Consider the following 17,671-nt stretch of genomic DNA (forward strand, 5'->3'; position numbering starts at 1 on the left):
CTTTAAAGACAGTTTTTCTTATGAGACTTCTGGCAGCACTGTTGGTTCAGTTAATCTATTTAAACAAACTAAAAAGTCTAAATTTTTATTTTAAAATTTAATATAAAATATCTGCTGCTGCTGAGTCACTTCAGTTGTGTCCGACTCTGTGTGACCCCATAGACGGCAACCCACCAGGCTCCCCCGTCCCTAAATGTCTACATGGTACCAATTAACACAGCCTTTTCGAAAGAAAAGTAAAAATGCAGTAGCTCTAAAAGCCCATTTTAGCCAATGGCAGGCTAATTCTCCATCTCCAGTCACTTCTCCAAAATCTCACTGTCACTCCTCCCAGAGCTGACTCTAGAATCCACGCTCTGAATCTTCCTAATCCACAAGGGCCCCCAGAATAAAATCAGAAGAGTCAGTCATCAGAAAACAGTATCAACAAGCATGCCATAGAGCCTCAGGATAATGACATAAATTATAGCAATAAATTACAATCTAGAGTTTCAAGAGATTACAATATACTTTTGAAAATTTTCTGGCTATTCACTTTTTACAACACATGGAAAAAACTCAAATTCAAACATGAGCACTAGCATTTACTGAATAGCTATGTTAAGCATTATGTTAGGGGTTTTACAAAGCTTCATTTTAATCTATGTATTAACAAATATGACTGATACCCAAAACAAATATTTTCAAAACCATGAACCCACACACAAACAAAATTTTTCATGCTGGACTTCTAACCTATACATAAAATCAGCGGTTTAGCTAGGAGTTTGCTCAGCACCTGTGAACTGCTGCTACACCCTACATTAGGTGGGCAGCAACCAACTGCCTTCTCCTTAGCAGTTTTCTTCCCCCTCCGGAAGTTTAACATACATCATGCTTTACCTCTAGCTTATAAAACTGTCCAGCTAATTCTACCATAAATCGTTCCTCTTATGTGATGTTTGTCCAACTCTCTCTCTTAAGAGATTTTAGCCAATTAACTAAGGAAAAAAAAAAAAAAACCTCTCTTCTTTTTACTCGATCCACTCATAAGCATCCCACAACCCCTATCCTGAAAAGAGTTTATTCATAGTAAACATGATTAAAAGATGTATCCCAATATCAAGGAAAAGTCCTAAGTTCTAAAATGAAGTTAAACATACAAAAGAACCAGTGTGCAAATCTATAAAGCTCTTGATAATATTAAAAACCCTCTGTGAGAAACTCTGAAAAATTTATATTCTCACCTTCAGATCTTTTTTCTTTTACTTCTAATTTTTAAAATTGTGGGAAAATTACACATAACAAAATTTACCAGCTTACTCATTTTTAAGGGTACAGTTTAGTAGTGATAAATATATTCAATACTGTACAACCAATCTCAAGAACTCTGAAACTCTACACCATTAAAAAAACAACTCATTTCGCCTCCACCCAAACACTAGCAACCACCATTCTACCTTCTGTTTTCATGAGTTTGACTAAACACCTCATGTAAGTAGGATTGTACGGTTCAGTTCAGTCGCTCAGTCATGTCCGACTCTTTGTGAGCCCATGGAGTGCAGCGTGCCAGGCTTTACCTGTCCTTCACTATCTCCAGAGTTTGCTCAAACTCTGCATTGACATGACATGAGATTGTACAGTATTATCTTTTTGTGCCTGCCTCATCTCATTTAGCATACTGCCTTCATGGTTCATCCATGCTGTAATATGTGTCAGAGTTCCTTTCTTTTTAAAAAAAAAACAAACTTATTTTGCATTGAGGTATAGCCAATTAACAATGGTATAACAGTTTCTGGTAAACTGAAAAAGGACTCAGCTATACACATACATGCAACTTGCTCCCCCAAACTCCCCTCCTGTCCAGGCTGCCACATACCACTGAGCAGGGTACTTTGTGCTATACAGTATGTCCTCATTGCTTACCCATTTTAAACACAGCAGGGTGTGCAAGTCCATCCCAAACTCCTTAACATCCCTTCCTCCCAGCAACCGTAAGTTCATTCTCTAAGTCTGTGAGTCTGCTTCTGTTTTGTAACTAAATTCATTTATATCATTTCTTTTTGGATCACACACATCAGGGATGTCATACAGTATTTCCCTTTCTCTGTCTTCACCCAGGACAGCAATCTCGAGGTCCACCCATGTTGCTGCAAATGGCATCATTTCATTCTTTTTAATGGCTGAGTAATACTCCATTCAGAAAACTAAGATCATGGCATCCGGTCCCATCACTTCATGGCAAATAGATGGGGAAAGAGTGGAAACAGTGGCTGACTTTATTTTTCTGGGCTCCAAAATCACTGCGGATGGTGACTGCAGCCATGAAATTAAAAGATGCTTACTCCTTGGAAGGAAAGTTATGACCAACCTAGACAGCATATTAAAAAGCAGAGACATTACTTTGCTAACAAAGGTCCATCTACTCAAGGCTATGGTTTTTTCAGTGGTCATGTATGGATGTGAGAGTTGGACTATAAAGAAAGCTGAACATCGAAGAATTGATGCTTTTGAACTGTGGGGTTGGAGAAGACTCTTGAGAGTCCCCTGGACTGCAAGGAGATCCAGCCAGTCCATCCTAAAGGAGATCAGTCCTGGGTGTTCACTGGAAGGACTGATGTTGAAACTGAAACTCCAATACTTTGGCCACCTGATGCAAAGAGCTGACTCATTTGAAAAGACTCTGATGCTGGGAAAGTTTGAGGGCATGAGGAGAAGGGGATGACAGAGGATGAGATGGTTGGATGGCATCACCGATCTGATGGACATGGGTTTGGGTGGACTGCGGGAGTTGGTGATGGACAGGGAGGCCTGGCGTGCTGTGGTTCACGGGGTCGCAAAGAGTCACACAGGACTGAGACTGAACTGAACTGAATGCTCCATTGTGTATATATACCACATCTTCATCGACTGCTGTGTCAATGGACATTTGGGTTGCTTCTATGTCCTGGCTATTGTTAATAGTGCTGCAATGAACACTGGGATGCATGTGTCTTTTTGAATTATTTTCTCATAGTATGTGTCTAGTAGTGGGACTGCTAGGTCACATGGTAGTTCTATTTTTAGTTTTTTAAGGAGCATCCATACTGTTCTCCATAGTAGCTGTACCAATTTACATTCCTACGAACACTATAGGAGGGTTCCCTTCTCTCCACAACCTCTAGCATTCATTGTTTGTGGATTTTTTGATGACAGCCATTCTGGCTTATGTGAAGTGACATCTCACTGTAGTTCTGATTTGCATTTCTTTAATAATGAGTAATACTGAACATCTTTTCACATGCCTCTTGGTCATCTGTATGTCTTCTTTGGAAAAATGTCTGTTTAGATCTTCTGCCCAGAATTCCTTTCCAAGACAGAGTAATATTTCACTGAATAAAAACTTGCTAATCCATCCATTGATGAACATTTATCTACCATCTGGCTATTGTGAATAATGGTGCTATGAACATGGATGCACAAATATCTCTTCAAGACCCTGCTTTCAATTATTTTGGATACATACCCAGAAGTGATACTGCTGGAGCGTATAGCAATTCTATTCTTAATTTTCTGAGAAACTTCCATACTGCTCTCCACAGTGTATCTTCTTTAGAGAAATGTCTATTCAAGTCCTTTGAATACTTTTTAATCAGGCTGCCTGTTCTTTTTGTTGACTTTTAGTATAAGTTCTCTCTATATATTAATCCCTTATCAAATATATGATTTGCAAATATTTTCTCACATTCTTTGGGTTGTCCTTTTCACTCTGTTACATACTGTCTGAGGTAACAAATTTATTTCTCATTACGTCCAGTTTGTCTACTTTTGCTTTGGTGCCCATGCTTTTGGTGTCATATCCAGGAAAGCATTGCCAAAGCCAATGTCATGAAGCTTTTGTCCTATGTTGTCTTCTAAGAATCTCATTGCTTTTTGTCTTCCACTTAGGTCTTTGATCCAGTTTGACTTAATGTTTGTATATAGCGTTAGGTAAAGGTCCAAGTTCATTCTTTCGCATGTGGATATTCCAATTGTCTCAGAAGCATTTGTTGAAGACTCGTTTTCCCCACTGAATGGTCCCCACTGAATGCTTTTCAAAACTTATTTGACCAGACATGTGAGGGTTTATTTCTGGGTTCTCTATTCTATTCCACTGGTCTATGTCTGTATTTATGCCAGTACCACACTCTTTTTAGTATGTGGCTTTGTAGTAAGGTTAGAAATCAAAAAGTGTGAGTCATCCAATTTTGAGATTGTTTTGGCTATCCAGGGTTCCAAGATTCCATATGAATTTCAGGATAGGATTATTTTCCTATTTTGGGGGGGGGGGGGCGGAAATCATTGGAATTTTGACAGGGGTTGCACTGAATCTGTAAATCTCTTTGGATAGGACTGGTGTTTTAACAATATTGTGTCTTCTAATCCATGAGCATGCGATGTGTTTTTATGTCCTCTGTAAGCAGTATTCTGTAGTTTTGTGTGTTTTACCTCCTTGGTTAATTCCTGAGTATCCTATTTCTTTTGATGCCACTGTAAAAAGAACTGTTTTTGTAATTTCTTTTTCACATTATTCACTGCAAATGTATAGAAATGCAACTAATGTTTACATGTTGACTTTGTACCCTGAATTCGTTTATCAGTTCTGAAAGTACTTTTTGTATGGAATCTTTAGGGTTTTCCACATGTAAGATCACCTCACCTGCAGAAAGAGATTGGTTTACTTCTTTTCTCTGAACTTGGATGACTTTGTTCTGCTAGAACTTCCAATACTATGTTAAATAAAAGTCATGAGTGTGGACATCATTGCCTAGTTCCTGGTCTTGAGGGAAGAGTTCTCAGTCTTTCATTATTGAGAATGACATACGCTGTGGGTTTTTCATACGTAGCTTTCATTGTGTTGAGGTGGTTTCCTCCTATTCCTAGTTTTTTTTCATGCTTTTATATGAAAAAGTGCTGAATTTTGTCAAATGCTTTCTTTGCATTAATTGAGATGATTTTTTTTCCTTCATTCCGTTACTGTGGTGCATTATGCTGTACCATCCTTGCATTCCAACAATAAATCCCACTGTAACATGGTATATAATCCTTTTATTATGTGACTGAATTTCATTTCCTAGCATCTTGTTGGAGATTTCTCAATGTTTACAAGAGATATTGGCCTGTAGTTTTCTTGTAATAGCCTCGTCTGGAATTGTTATCAGGGTAATACTGGCTTGTTATCAGGGTAATACTGAATTGCAAAGTGTTCTCTCCTCTTCAATATTTTGAAAAAGTTTGGACAGACAGTAGTTCTTTAACTGGTAGACTTCACTGGTGAAGCCAGGGCTTTTCTACACGAGAGATTTTTTATTATTGATTCAATCTCCTTACCTTATAGGTCTATTCAGATTTTCTATTTCTTTGTGATTTAGCCTTGGTAGGTTTTGTATTTTTAGGAATTTGTCCTGTTCATTTAGTTTCTTCAATTTGTTGGCATACAACTGTTCATATTACTCTCTTATTATCCTTTTTATTTCAGTAGAAGTGATAATGATGTCACCAGTTTCACTTCTGGTTTTAGTAATCTGAGTCTTTCCTCCTTTTTTCTTAGCCCACCCAGCCAAGAACTTTTCTCTTTTGTTGATGTTTTCAAAAATCAAACTTCTGGTTCACAGGCTTCGTTTTTCTATTCCATCTCATCTCTCTCTCCTCTAATCTTTATTATTTCCTTCCTTCTGCTGGTTTTGGTTTTAGTTTACTCTTCTTCTCCTTCCTGAAGCTGTAAAGCTGTAGACCTCTCTGCATTTTAACATAAGCGTTTGTAACTTCCCAAATCCCCCTTAGCACTGCTTCCACTGGGTCCTGTCAGTGTGTGTGTCGTGCTGTGTTTCCATCTTCTTTTGCCTCTAAGTATTTTCTAATTCCCTTTGTGATTGTGATTTCTTCTTTGTTGTTTAAAAGTATGTTGCTTAATTCCCACAATTTTGTGAATTTTCCAGCTTTCTTCCTGTCATTGATTTCTAACTTCATCCTCTTCTAATTGAAGATGATACTCTGCATATTTATCTTTGAAAATCTTTTGAGACTTAATTTGTGGCCTAACATCACAGTCTACCCTGGAAAATGTTCCATGTATTCTCACCCTATTGAACAATTTATCACTATGTAATATATTCATCTCTTGTAACCTTTTAAAATGTAAAGTCTAGTTTGTTTCATATTAGTACAGCCACACCTGCCCTTCTTTTGAGTACTAATTGCATGTATATCTTTTCCATTTTTGTAAATTTTTTTGGTCACTGAATCTCACCTGAGTCTCTTATAGGCAGTGTATAGTCGGCTCATGTTTTTATCCATTCTGCCAATCTGTCTTTTAATATTGGTAAGGAGAGCTTTGTTATTGTTGCTGTTTAACCACTACATTGTGTCCGAGACTCTTTCCAGATCCCGTGGACCGTAGCCTGCCATGCTCCTCTGTCCATGGGATTTCCCAGGCAAGAATACTAGAGTGGGTTACCATTTTCTTTTCCAGGGGGTCTACCCGACCCAGGGTTCAAACTCGTGGCTTCTGGACTAGCAGCTGGATTCTTTACTGCTGAACCACCAGGTATTACTGCTATCATATTACTGTTTGCTTTCTATATGCTTTAAGCTTCTTTGTGTTAAGTTGTAGTAAAATGTTTAAATTCCTTTCTCAGTTCCTTTTTTGTATATTCTATGGCTATTTTCTTTGTGATGACCATGGGGACTACATTTAACAACTAAAGGTATAACAGTTCTACTTGAATTTACACCAGCTTAACTTCAATAACATACAAAAACTCTACTCCACTACAACTCGATTCCCACTCCTTTCAGTACTGATGCCACAAAATTGCATCTTTATATACCATGTGTCCCAAAACGTAAACTAATAAGTAAATGCATTAATCTCTTAAACGACATAGAAAATAATTACAAACCAAAGATAAAACAATATGAGATTTTAGGCTAATAATTTCTTCCTTTAAATGTGTTAACCTTTTAATCATGTAGAAAATAAAAAGTATAGTTATAAATCTTTGTTACAATAGAAGTAGCTTTTATAATTTCCTCTGTATTTACCTTCATTGAGATTTCTAACTCTCCTTACAACTTCAAGTTGCTGTCCAGAGTCATTTTGCTTCACCTTTCAGAACTGTCTTGTGCATTTCTTGCGAGGCAGGTCTACAGGTAATGAACTCCCTTAGCTTTTGTTTACTTGGGAATATCCTAATTTCTCACTCACTTTTGAAGGACAGTTTTGCTAGATAACAGGATTTTTGAGGGGTAGACTTTTTTTTCTTTTGGCACTCTGAATATATCAGCCCACTCCCGTCTGGCCTCCATAGTTTCTGATGAGCTGCTACTAATCTTACTGAGAATCCCTTATAGTATGTGACAATTAAGGCTTCTTCCTGCTGTTTTCAAGATTTCTGGCCTTTGTCTTTTGGAAGGTTGATTATAATGTGTCTTGTTCTATGTCTCTTTGACTTAATCCTTCTTGGAGTGCAATGAGCTCCTTGGATATTGATGTTCATGTCTTTTATCAACTCTGGGAAGTTTCCAACCATTATTTCTTCAAACGTTCTCTCTGCTCCTTTCTTTTGGGGACTTCCACAGAATGTACACTGGTCTGTCTGACGGTGTCCCACAGGTGCCTCAGGCTGTTTGTTTTTTCCCAATGTTTTCCTTGGGAATCTTAAATCTTTGCTGATTCTTTGTTCTGCTTGCTCACGTCTGCCTTTGAATTTTTGTACTAAATTTTTCATTTTAGTTACTGTACTTTTCAGCTCCAGAATTTCATGATGCTGCAAATGGCATTATTTCATTCTTTTTATGGCTGAACAGTATTCCACTGTATATATACATATGACATCTTCTTTATCCATTTGTCTTTCAATGGATATTTAGGCTGCTTCCACATCTTGGTTATAGTAAACACTGCTGCTATGAACATTGGGGTGCATGTATCTTTTTGAAGTAGTTTTCTCTGGATATATGCCCAGGAATGGGATTGCTGGATCTTTTAAGGGTGCCAGTTCTTTAAATTTTCTGGATATCACTTTAGTAGGTGGGGGAGGGGCTTGCAACAACAGTAGATGCTCACCTTTGTCTACACCTCCGTGACTAGCAGCAGCAATCTCTGACCCAACTGCAGACTGCTGATATTTGGAGAAGTAGGTACTGTTTGCCTACTCCGTCTCCTCAAGCTGTATGGAAGCTGCACAAAGGTGGCAAAAGAGGACGGCTGCAATTTTACATTTGAGCCTTTTCCTGGCAGCACAAGCCTTCAATAGTTCCATAATTCCAAAACAGTTACATCAGATTCTGCTATCTAGGTAGGGAGACAGACTCCTGATGTTTCTTACTCCAGCTTCCCAGAATCCTCTCTCGGGCTTCTCTTGGGGATCAATATTATTTAGCTTCAGTGTTTTAAATTACTTCATTAGCAGTGCCAAATATTATGACTTTTTTGCTTGCTTTTTTATTGCTTTTCAGTGCAAATATACAGCGTATCAGTTGTATCAGGAATTAAATGACTTTATGTGCTCATTTAAAGGGGTCTGCTGTGCTGTGTGTGTGCTAGGTTGCTTCAGCTGTGTCCAACCCTTCCCAACCCTATGGACTACCATAGTCTGCCAGGCTCCTCTGTCCACTGAATTCTCCAGGCAAGAATACTGGAGTGGTTGCCACGCCTTCCTCCAGGGGATCTTCCCGACTCAGGGATTGAACCCACGTCTCTTACGTCTCCTGCACTGGCAGGTGGGTTCTTTATCACAAGCGCCACCGGGGAAGCCCATTTAAAAGGATACTTCCTGTAAAAACAACACATTCTGAGTTTTAAACAAGTGGTGCTGTGTGGAGCGGGTGGACAGAGGGTACCTTGCCTTTGACTTTGGAACATGAATGCCGCAGGTATCTTCTTTGGTTCCTTCTGACTAGCAGAAGGCTTAGAACTGAAAGGTGACTGGGAGGTATTGAGGGGGGAAAAGCAGTTTAGCTACTATACAGAGCTACAATCGTGTAACATGGATGTTTTTCTAGGGAACAGTCATATATGTGCTTATACACGCACACACACACGGACACACACACACACACTGAACTGTGAGTTTATATTCAAGGGGAATATAATGATTCTACCAGAAAAATTATCAAAGAGCTAAAAGTTACACTAAATACAGTCAACTAACATGCTTTTTAAATAAACTGGTTTTAAAGCCCCTACTTTATACCAGACATTGATTCACTTGAATTATCCCAACCCACAGGACCACCCTGTGAGGTAGGCACTGCCATTATTTCTATGAAGCAAATAAGGAAACCAAGGCTTGAGGAGACTAGGTCGCTTGCCAAGGTTAACAACTGATAAGAGGAAAGGCCAGCATTGAATCCAGATCTGACTACAAAGTCCAGGTTCTAATTAATATACGTAAATAGCTTAAAATAGAACTTAGCATATAGTAAGCATGTAGTAAATGATAGCTTCTGAAATAATAACAATAATTTATTATAAGATAATACTGTATGCCTTTGGTACTCAGTCAAAATTTCTATGCCTAAAATTTCTTATTCATAAGATTAGGACACCTATTTCACAAAGTTATTATGAAAACCAAATAAATTCTGGCTATAAAGACATTTAGAAAAATGTACAGTGCTTAAAAAGACAGTCATTATTATATCACCACTGCATGTAAAATCCTGTCTCATATCACAAAGGAGCCTTTTGCACTGTAGACGCAAAAGCCCAGAATTTAAGCACCATCCTTGTAAGAGAAGTTACAGTAATGACTTTAGTAAAGCTGTCTTAAATGATTTCAATACAAATTCTTGCAGAATGACAGGCAAAGAGAACACTGAACTCTATTCATTAGCATGATTATACATTTGCTGCTCAGCAAGATATATTTGCTCTTTAGGTTCACTAGCATGGAGGGTGAACTTGGCTTTTACTACAGTAGTTATGTTCAAATACAGCCATGAAAGAATATCTATAGCTAGAAACATAACAATATAACTATATTTTGGCAACAGCCAACTGCCATATTTATTGATAATTACATTAAGACAATCAAGAGAGCAGCATTCAAAATCCGTATTCTTTGTGTCGGTGGTCTGGTTGATTGTTTTTAAACCAATGGGGAGGTCTTTTCTTGTTATTATTTTTTTTTTTTCATATTTATTTACTTATTTGGCTGTGCTGGGTCCTAGTTGCAGCATGCGGGATCTTTTACTTGTCACATGTGGGTTCTAGTTGAACCTGGGCCCCCTCCATTTGGGAGCACGAAGACTTTGCCAGTGGACCACCAGGGAAGTCCCTCTTTTTTTTTGTACTGATATACCTTAGTTTTCTGTTTATTCTTAACATTGCTAAGGATTTTTTTTATTTATATTACTCTAATGAAGAGAAATTAAAAAAAAAAAAGTTAAGGAAGGAGATTCTCAGTACATTCTGCTAGTCACTAAACCAGAGCCATTCTGTAAAAAGTAAGGATACATGCCACACAGTTTCCTTGGTTAGCTGAAAGTTTAAAATACACATGTATACAGTAAAACAAAAAGGTACCCAAGTATTTTTAAGCATCTATCCATGAACATGGTTGTATCTGCATAACTCTAAATTTTCTTCAGGTTTTTTATTCTACTAAGGGAAATGTTGGTGAACCATTCCCTTTTTTAACTCTCAAAAAAAGTCAATTACATTACTTAAAAATCACTTCAATATCTAGTACTTTATTTTCTGGAAACTTCTTATGTTTAATCTAAATTCCTTGTATTGCAACTTAAACCAGATTCCTCTCATTTCAGTCTTCTCTGTATGAGACAAGTAAAACCAGGATTGTCAAAAAAGATGAAGTACATGCCTATACATATTTGAACAGCCAGAGACTGATTTTCCTAAGGATAAATCTAAAATATTAATAAACATTTATTTCTTACTTTAGACATAGTTTTTTAATTAAGCTAACAAAAAGTTACTTAATAGATAAAAATGATTCTAAACAGCTATCAATAAAAATGAGTTCATTTTTCCATCTGGGCAATAAAGCATCAAACAAGTATTTTCTGAGCACCAATTCTTTGTGCCAGGCACCGAGTCAAATGTTAAAGAAATAAAGATGATGTACACATTCCCTGATTCTAAGAAATTTACTATTTAGTGAAGGAGGCAGACAAGGAAAGGAATACAAGGCAGAGTTACAGATCCATGCAACAGTGCCATATGAACATTTAACTCAGAGCAGAAAGAAAGGCATGGAGCCACTAAGTCAAGTCTCAAGAGATGGAAGTTTGCTAGGGCAAGGACAATCCAAATTAAAAAGAGTGCATACTATTAGGTTAGGAAAAAGTAACTGCAGTTTTGCACTGCTGATATTTGCCAGTTGCTATTAGAATACATTCTTAAATAAATGTGGTTATGGTACACATCATTCTAAAGCGCATTTCTCACATTATGTTTTGTTAGTGACTTATCACATGCTATTTATTTTATATTTATTTTAGACTATGGAAATGATGTTAAAAAGCAAATTCGAGAGATTTTGTTATTCGAATTCAAAATGGGTTGTAAAGCACTGTGGACAACTCGCAACACCAACAATGCATTTGGCTCACAAACTGCTAACAAACAATACAGCGCAGTGGTGGTTCAAGAAGTTTTGCAAAGGAGACAAGCGCAGTGGCCGGCCATTGGAAGATGACAACGACCAACTGAGAGCCATCATCCAAGCTGACCCTCTTACAACCGCACGGGGAGTTGCTGAAGAACTCAGTGTTGGCCATGCTACGGTCATTTGGCATTCGAAGCAAATTGGAAAGGTGAAAAAGCTCAGTGAGTGAGTGCTTCGTGAGCTGACCGGAAATCAAAAAATAATAATAATCGTCATTTTAACGTAAAAATTGCAATGCCTGCAGTTGGCATTGGTCAACTAAAAGGGCCCAATTCTTCACAACACCACCCAATCACACATCGCACAACGAGCACATCAAAAGTTGAATGAATTGGGCTTCCAAGTTTTGCCTCATCTACCATATTCACCTGACCTTTCCTGCCAACGGACAACCATTTCTTCAAGCATCTCAACAACTTTTGCAGGGAAAATGCTTCCACAATAAGCAGGATGCAGAAAATGCTTTCCAAGAGTTTGCCGAATCCCGAAACACAGATTTTTACACTATAGGAATAAATAAACTTATTTCTCATTGACAAAAACGTGTTGACTGTAGTGGTTCCTACTTTGCTTAATAAAGATGTGTTTGAGCCTAGTTATAATGATTTAAAATTCATGGTCCAAAACCGCAATTATGTTTGCACCAACCTAATAAAGCACAGAAACCTAAAAGAACATGATAGCCTCCAAAAGCAAATAGCTCCTTTTAGTTGGAATGTAGGGTATGCATGGGAAAATAACAGGAGACAGTCAGGAAGGTGGGCTCATGCCATTTCATGAAGTGCCAGTTTGTACTGCTGAGGACAGTTCACATTTTCCCTTACAATCTTAAAGATGCCACTGATGTTCTACCAAAATACTTCCCTATAGAAGAAGAAAGTCTAGAATAAATACAATGAGAATATCTAATTCCAAAGAATAAAATTACCAGTGTTCTACTATAATGCCTGAGGTCTAACCAGTAAGTCACAGCATCTATCTTTAAACATAAACATACTTCCAACAGCATCAAGACCTGCAGTGGGTGTCACTGTAAGATCATGACCTGAACATCAGATTCTCCCCATTTCACTTCTGGAAAATGTCACCCACTTTAACACACTGAATTTGACAAAATCACTTTCAATCAAGCATTTGGATTTAGGATAGAAATCCAAGAATCTGTATGTATATCTTGATCTACCATCCATATCACTACCAGCCAAGGATTGTGTGTATGTCTGTGTGTTTAGCAAATACTGAGAAAAAAGTACTAAAATGGCTTAAGATACAAAATATAACCTCTACCTTTAATAGCCCCAGTCATAATTCAATCCTGGAATCATCTATAATCTTGGAACATACTTAAACTCAAAAACACTGGTGATGAAATTTACACAATTAAATCTAGGTGCCCATAATCTCTGCCCTAAGATACAGAAACACACCTACAGATTTGCAAACCCAGTACATGAGTCACACTCTGCCTCAGCTAATCCAATGCTGTAATCAGTTCCAATGGCAACAATCCCAGCACCTTCAATCAGAGGAAAGTTATTATCAGCCTCAGGAGCTCCCAAAGAAAGTTAGTCTAAGTCCTCTGCTGTAATGTAAAAATATGAACCAGAAAACCAAACACTGTTCTCCAGCGACATCAAGGGGTGCACAATCTGTTCGACAGATCACATAGCTCTCTGCACTGAAAATTCAGACTGCACCACAGAAAGAAGACACATGATTGAAAGGTAGCAGCAAAAAAAGTATAGGCGTTCTCCAGAAAGTATTTATCATAACTCTGAAAACTGGGAAGATTACATGTATCAGATCTCATGGAGACAGTGCATTCAGTTTTCTGTGTTTATATCAGAATGCCCTGTTGGTGTTCTTCAACTCAGGGATTAATTCTATGTATCAATTCTTACAACTGTGTCAAATTAACCAATGACTGCTTGTTCCTTATAATAAACCTCTAGTTTATAAATTTAGTAGTAGATACTAGCCCCCTAGCAGGGACTAAACGCTAGTATAATAACTATTTAACTTAGGAGGTTTTACTAAACTGATCAAGAATAAGAGGTGAAGTCCAAATATGAACTTTATAATCTTTTCCCCACTATGACACAACTAATAGTTCTTTAAAGGCACTTGGCTTTATGGCTTATTCTTTAAAACAACAAAACACTAAACACAAACCACTCCTACTTCAATTTCATGTTAAAGAAATATATAAATTATTCAATATCATTCCAACCTGGAGACTCAGATGGTAAAGAATCCGTCTGCAATGTGAGAGACGTGGGTTCGACCCCTGGGTTGGGAAGATCCCCTGGAGAAGGGAACGGCTACGCACCCCAGTATTCTGACCTGGAGAATTCCATAGACTGTACACGTACAGTCCATGGGGTAATAAAGAGTCGGACATGATTGAGCGACTTTCACTTTCACAAATATTAACTTAACACTACAAGACATACAAGAAAATCTCTAGGCATCTTCACTTTTTATATAATATGCTTTACCTAGAACAAAATAAATATTAATGAAGAACAACAGAAAAGTAAATAAAAAGATAATTTTCAAAACTGAATACACAGGTATGTAAGAGGAATATACCATAAACCTGTATTTTCAAACTCAGGTGGTTATCATACTAGTTACTAGACTTATTAAAAATCTAAATATTGATTGCATGTATGAAAAGCATACACACATATTCAATTTGCTCAAAATACATTAAACCAAATGCCAAGCAACTCTATAAAAAAAAAGAAAAAAAAAACCCAAAAAACAAACCAACCCTCAAAACAAACTGCTTCATGAATAGGTCACTCATGACTTTTTGTGTCTGTCTCAGTCCAAACAAATTATCTAAAGAAATGGGCTTGATAATTTATTTTACACTTTTAAAACAATGTCTTCAAAAATAAAAAAGACAAAATCATTTTTTTTAAATGCAATATGGTGTTCTGGATTGAATCTTGGAACAGAGAAGGACATTAGTAGAAAAACTGGAAAAATCCAAGTGAAGTCTGTAGTTTATAGTATTATACCAGTGTTAATTCCCTAGTTTTGACAAGTGTACCCGAGTTATATAAGATTAACATTAGGGAAAACTGAGTAAAGGATATATGAGAATCACTGTACTATCCTTGCAACTCTTCTATGAATCCAAAAGTGTTCCCCAAAAAAAGCTTTATTTTAAAAATCACCTTGCATGCCCAGTAACAAGTTTAAGAGAATTCTCATTTAAAAAAATAACACTTACACTTACTTTTCATTCCATCACCCTAAACAAAATGCATAAACCTAGGGAAAAAAAGACCAGACTAAAAGACATTAAAATGTTAATACTGGCCCACTCAGTAGTAAGATGTAAAGCATTATTCTCTTCATAATTTCTATAGTGTGTGAACTGCTTTTATAATTAACAATAAATAGTTAACTAAAGAATATACAAACCGATATCTTATTAAAGGCTCCTTCAGAAAGAAAAGCTTAGACAAATGTTTAAGCAGGGCCCAAAGGCAGAGGACATACGAAACAGGTTAGGGCAGAGTGTGAAGAAACAGTGGCAAGAAAGATTGCCAGGAGAATCTAAGTAGGCAACACCTAATTAGTAAACCCTGGAAACCTGCCAAAACACAGAGCTTAACATCCACTCTTAGGCCAAAGGTGCTCAGAGTAAGCAATGTTATGCTCAGAATTCATGTCTCAGGGGAATGTCACAAAAGACCCCCTAATAACAGGAATTTATGAGATACAGACCCTGGATTTATTCCAAACAAAAATGCAGTTGGACATGCACAACTTCCCAGTGAGAACTTCTAGAGATACTTAAGGACAACAGTGTGTTCCCCACATTTTTCTCCTTGTTCTTTTCTAAGACCTTCCCACAACCTATGCCCAGTCTTTAGCCCAAAGACGCTATTCAGCAACATGGACAGAGACTACCACGATAGCAGAATCTGAGAGGTGAGTTTCACAAAGTTTTCAATATCTTCAGAGCAAAATATATTCTGACAATCTCATTCAGTCATAAGAGGGGAAATTTTAATCAACAACAAATGTTGTTTAAATGTTTAAACAACAATCAAAATAAAATACATCTGTCCCTTAAAGGGAAGTGCCAGTGGAATCAAACAGACTGCATTTTGATAAAGAACCTCTTTAAAGCTATAATCGGGGCAATCTGTGTGTGTCAGGCCTTCTGTCTGGGTTTGGGACTGTTTTTTAAAAACAGATTTTAATTCTTTATTTATGGTCACCCTCATTCTCAGTTGGTAGTTAGCATGTCCTAGAGCTGTCACTTATTAAACACGTATACGCATTTTTTTAAGTTTATTCTTTCAAATCCTAGACTCTGTAATCAGACACCCATGCCTATTAGGAACAGGTGCAAAAAAAGGCCCTCAGCTCAGAGACCACACATTTTATGTTCAAGAAGATAGTCATCACTTCACAAGCTTCTTAACGGCACCTGTAAGCATCAGAAGACTCTTCTGCTTACTTTCCAGTTCTCGGTCATGTTTAAGAAAGTAGAGGTTGCCAAAAAAGTCATCTTCAGGAATGGTGACTGCAAATACTATCACTGTTATTACTTCTAATACCAACCAAGATATATACCGTTTTCATCAAAACTCAGACACAACTGATTTTAAGACTGATATTTTGTATCCCACCAAGAAGCAGAAGGTGTCAATTAAACTACAGCATACCACTGGTTGTAAGATACACCCAAATTTCAGTGAATAAAACTAGAAAATGTCCCTTGGAATCAATGAAATACCACACAATCAATGAAGACTATCAACTAACACTAATGAAAGGATGTTTAAAATATCTTTTTATTTATGCCTTCCTATACACCAGACAATAGTTACAATCAAGTAACAGGATTTGGGGGGCTTCCCAGATGGCACTAGGGGTAAAGAACCTGGCTGCCAATGCAGGAGACACAAGAGATGTGGGTTCAATCCCTGGGTCGGGAAGATTTCGGGAGGAGGGCCTGGCAACCCACTCCAGTATTCTTGCCTAGAGAATCCCGTTGACAGAGGAGCTCATTAACAGAGGAGCCTGGTGGGCTACAGTCCATGGGTAAAGCATGGAACACGACTGAAGCAACTTAGAATGCAGAACACGATCTCAGTGTCTAAGACCCAATATTCTTTTGAGCCATGATAACTATTTGTCCAGAGAACAACCTTGTATTGCAGACTGTTGGTAACTATTTTCTCCATCTTCAAATGGCGAACTTAAGGGAAAAAAAAAAATCAATCAATCTTCATTGAAAGACAAATTTAGAATTTTCAGTGTCCGTGTCTACAACTTTAACAAAGACAATATGCACTCTCTCCCTAAAGGTTTGGTGGGGTTTTTGCTTCAGATTTATCTTATCTTAAACTCAGAATATCAATCATCTGTGATAAAGAGAATTCTGAAGAGCTGTATTCAAAACTATAGCTAAGGTCACTGGGGCTATTCCCACTGAGCACAACTTATGATAAAACAGAATTTGAAAGCAATGGCTAGAACATCTCCTTTTTTAAAAAAGACAAATGAGGAGAAACAAATCTCTATGGAAAACTGTCAGAATTTCTAACATGCTTTCCTCTGTCACACTTTCAAAGTGCTTCTTCACTAGTACTGGCTTAAGTTATCTACCTTAAATTCTCTTTAAAAAAAACAATGAAAGAAACCAAACCCCCACCCCAAGAAACAAATCAAGAACTTAGTTAATTCAACAGTTAGCTACAAGGAATATCAGTCTCAAAAATATTCTTGTTAGAGCCTTAAAATTTTTAACTTTCTGCATGCAAATTCCAAATTTGAATTCTCTGAAACTATTAACCCTGCTAAAAAGAAGGTAGAATGTTTCTAAGGCAAGAATTTTAATCCTCATATAATGAATAAATGACCTACACCAGGTCTGCTCTCTGAATGTATTTTGAAATACCACATTAGAATCTATAATAATCCTTCATTTTAAACATTCTAAATTCGTCCAATAGAAGGCAGTATCAATCTATGATAATGCTAGCAAAGCAGCATGATATAGTGCA

The 17,671-nt window shown here is 37.2% G+C and overlaps 1 protein-coding gene across 6 annotated transcripts in view; it reads right to left on the reverse strand.

Moving 5' to 3' along the window:
* The window catches only part of FRS2 (fibroblast growth factor receptor substrate 2), a 101,120-nt gene that overhangs the window by 16,787 nt on the left and 66,662 nt on the right, over positions 1 to 17,671 (reverse strand). The gene's annotated exons all lie outside the window — the stretch shown is intronic.

The sequence above is a fragment of the Muntiacus reevesi genome, chromosome 4 (assembly GCF_963930625.1).
Source record: "Muntiacus reevesi chromosome 4, mMunRee1.1, whole genome shotgun sequence".
Taxonomy (NCBI): Eukaryota; Metazoa; Chordata; class Mammalia; order Artiodactyla; family Cervidae; genus Muntiacus; species Muntiacus reevesi.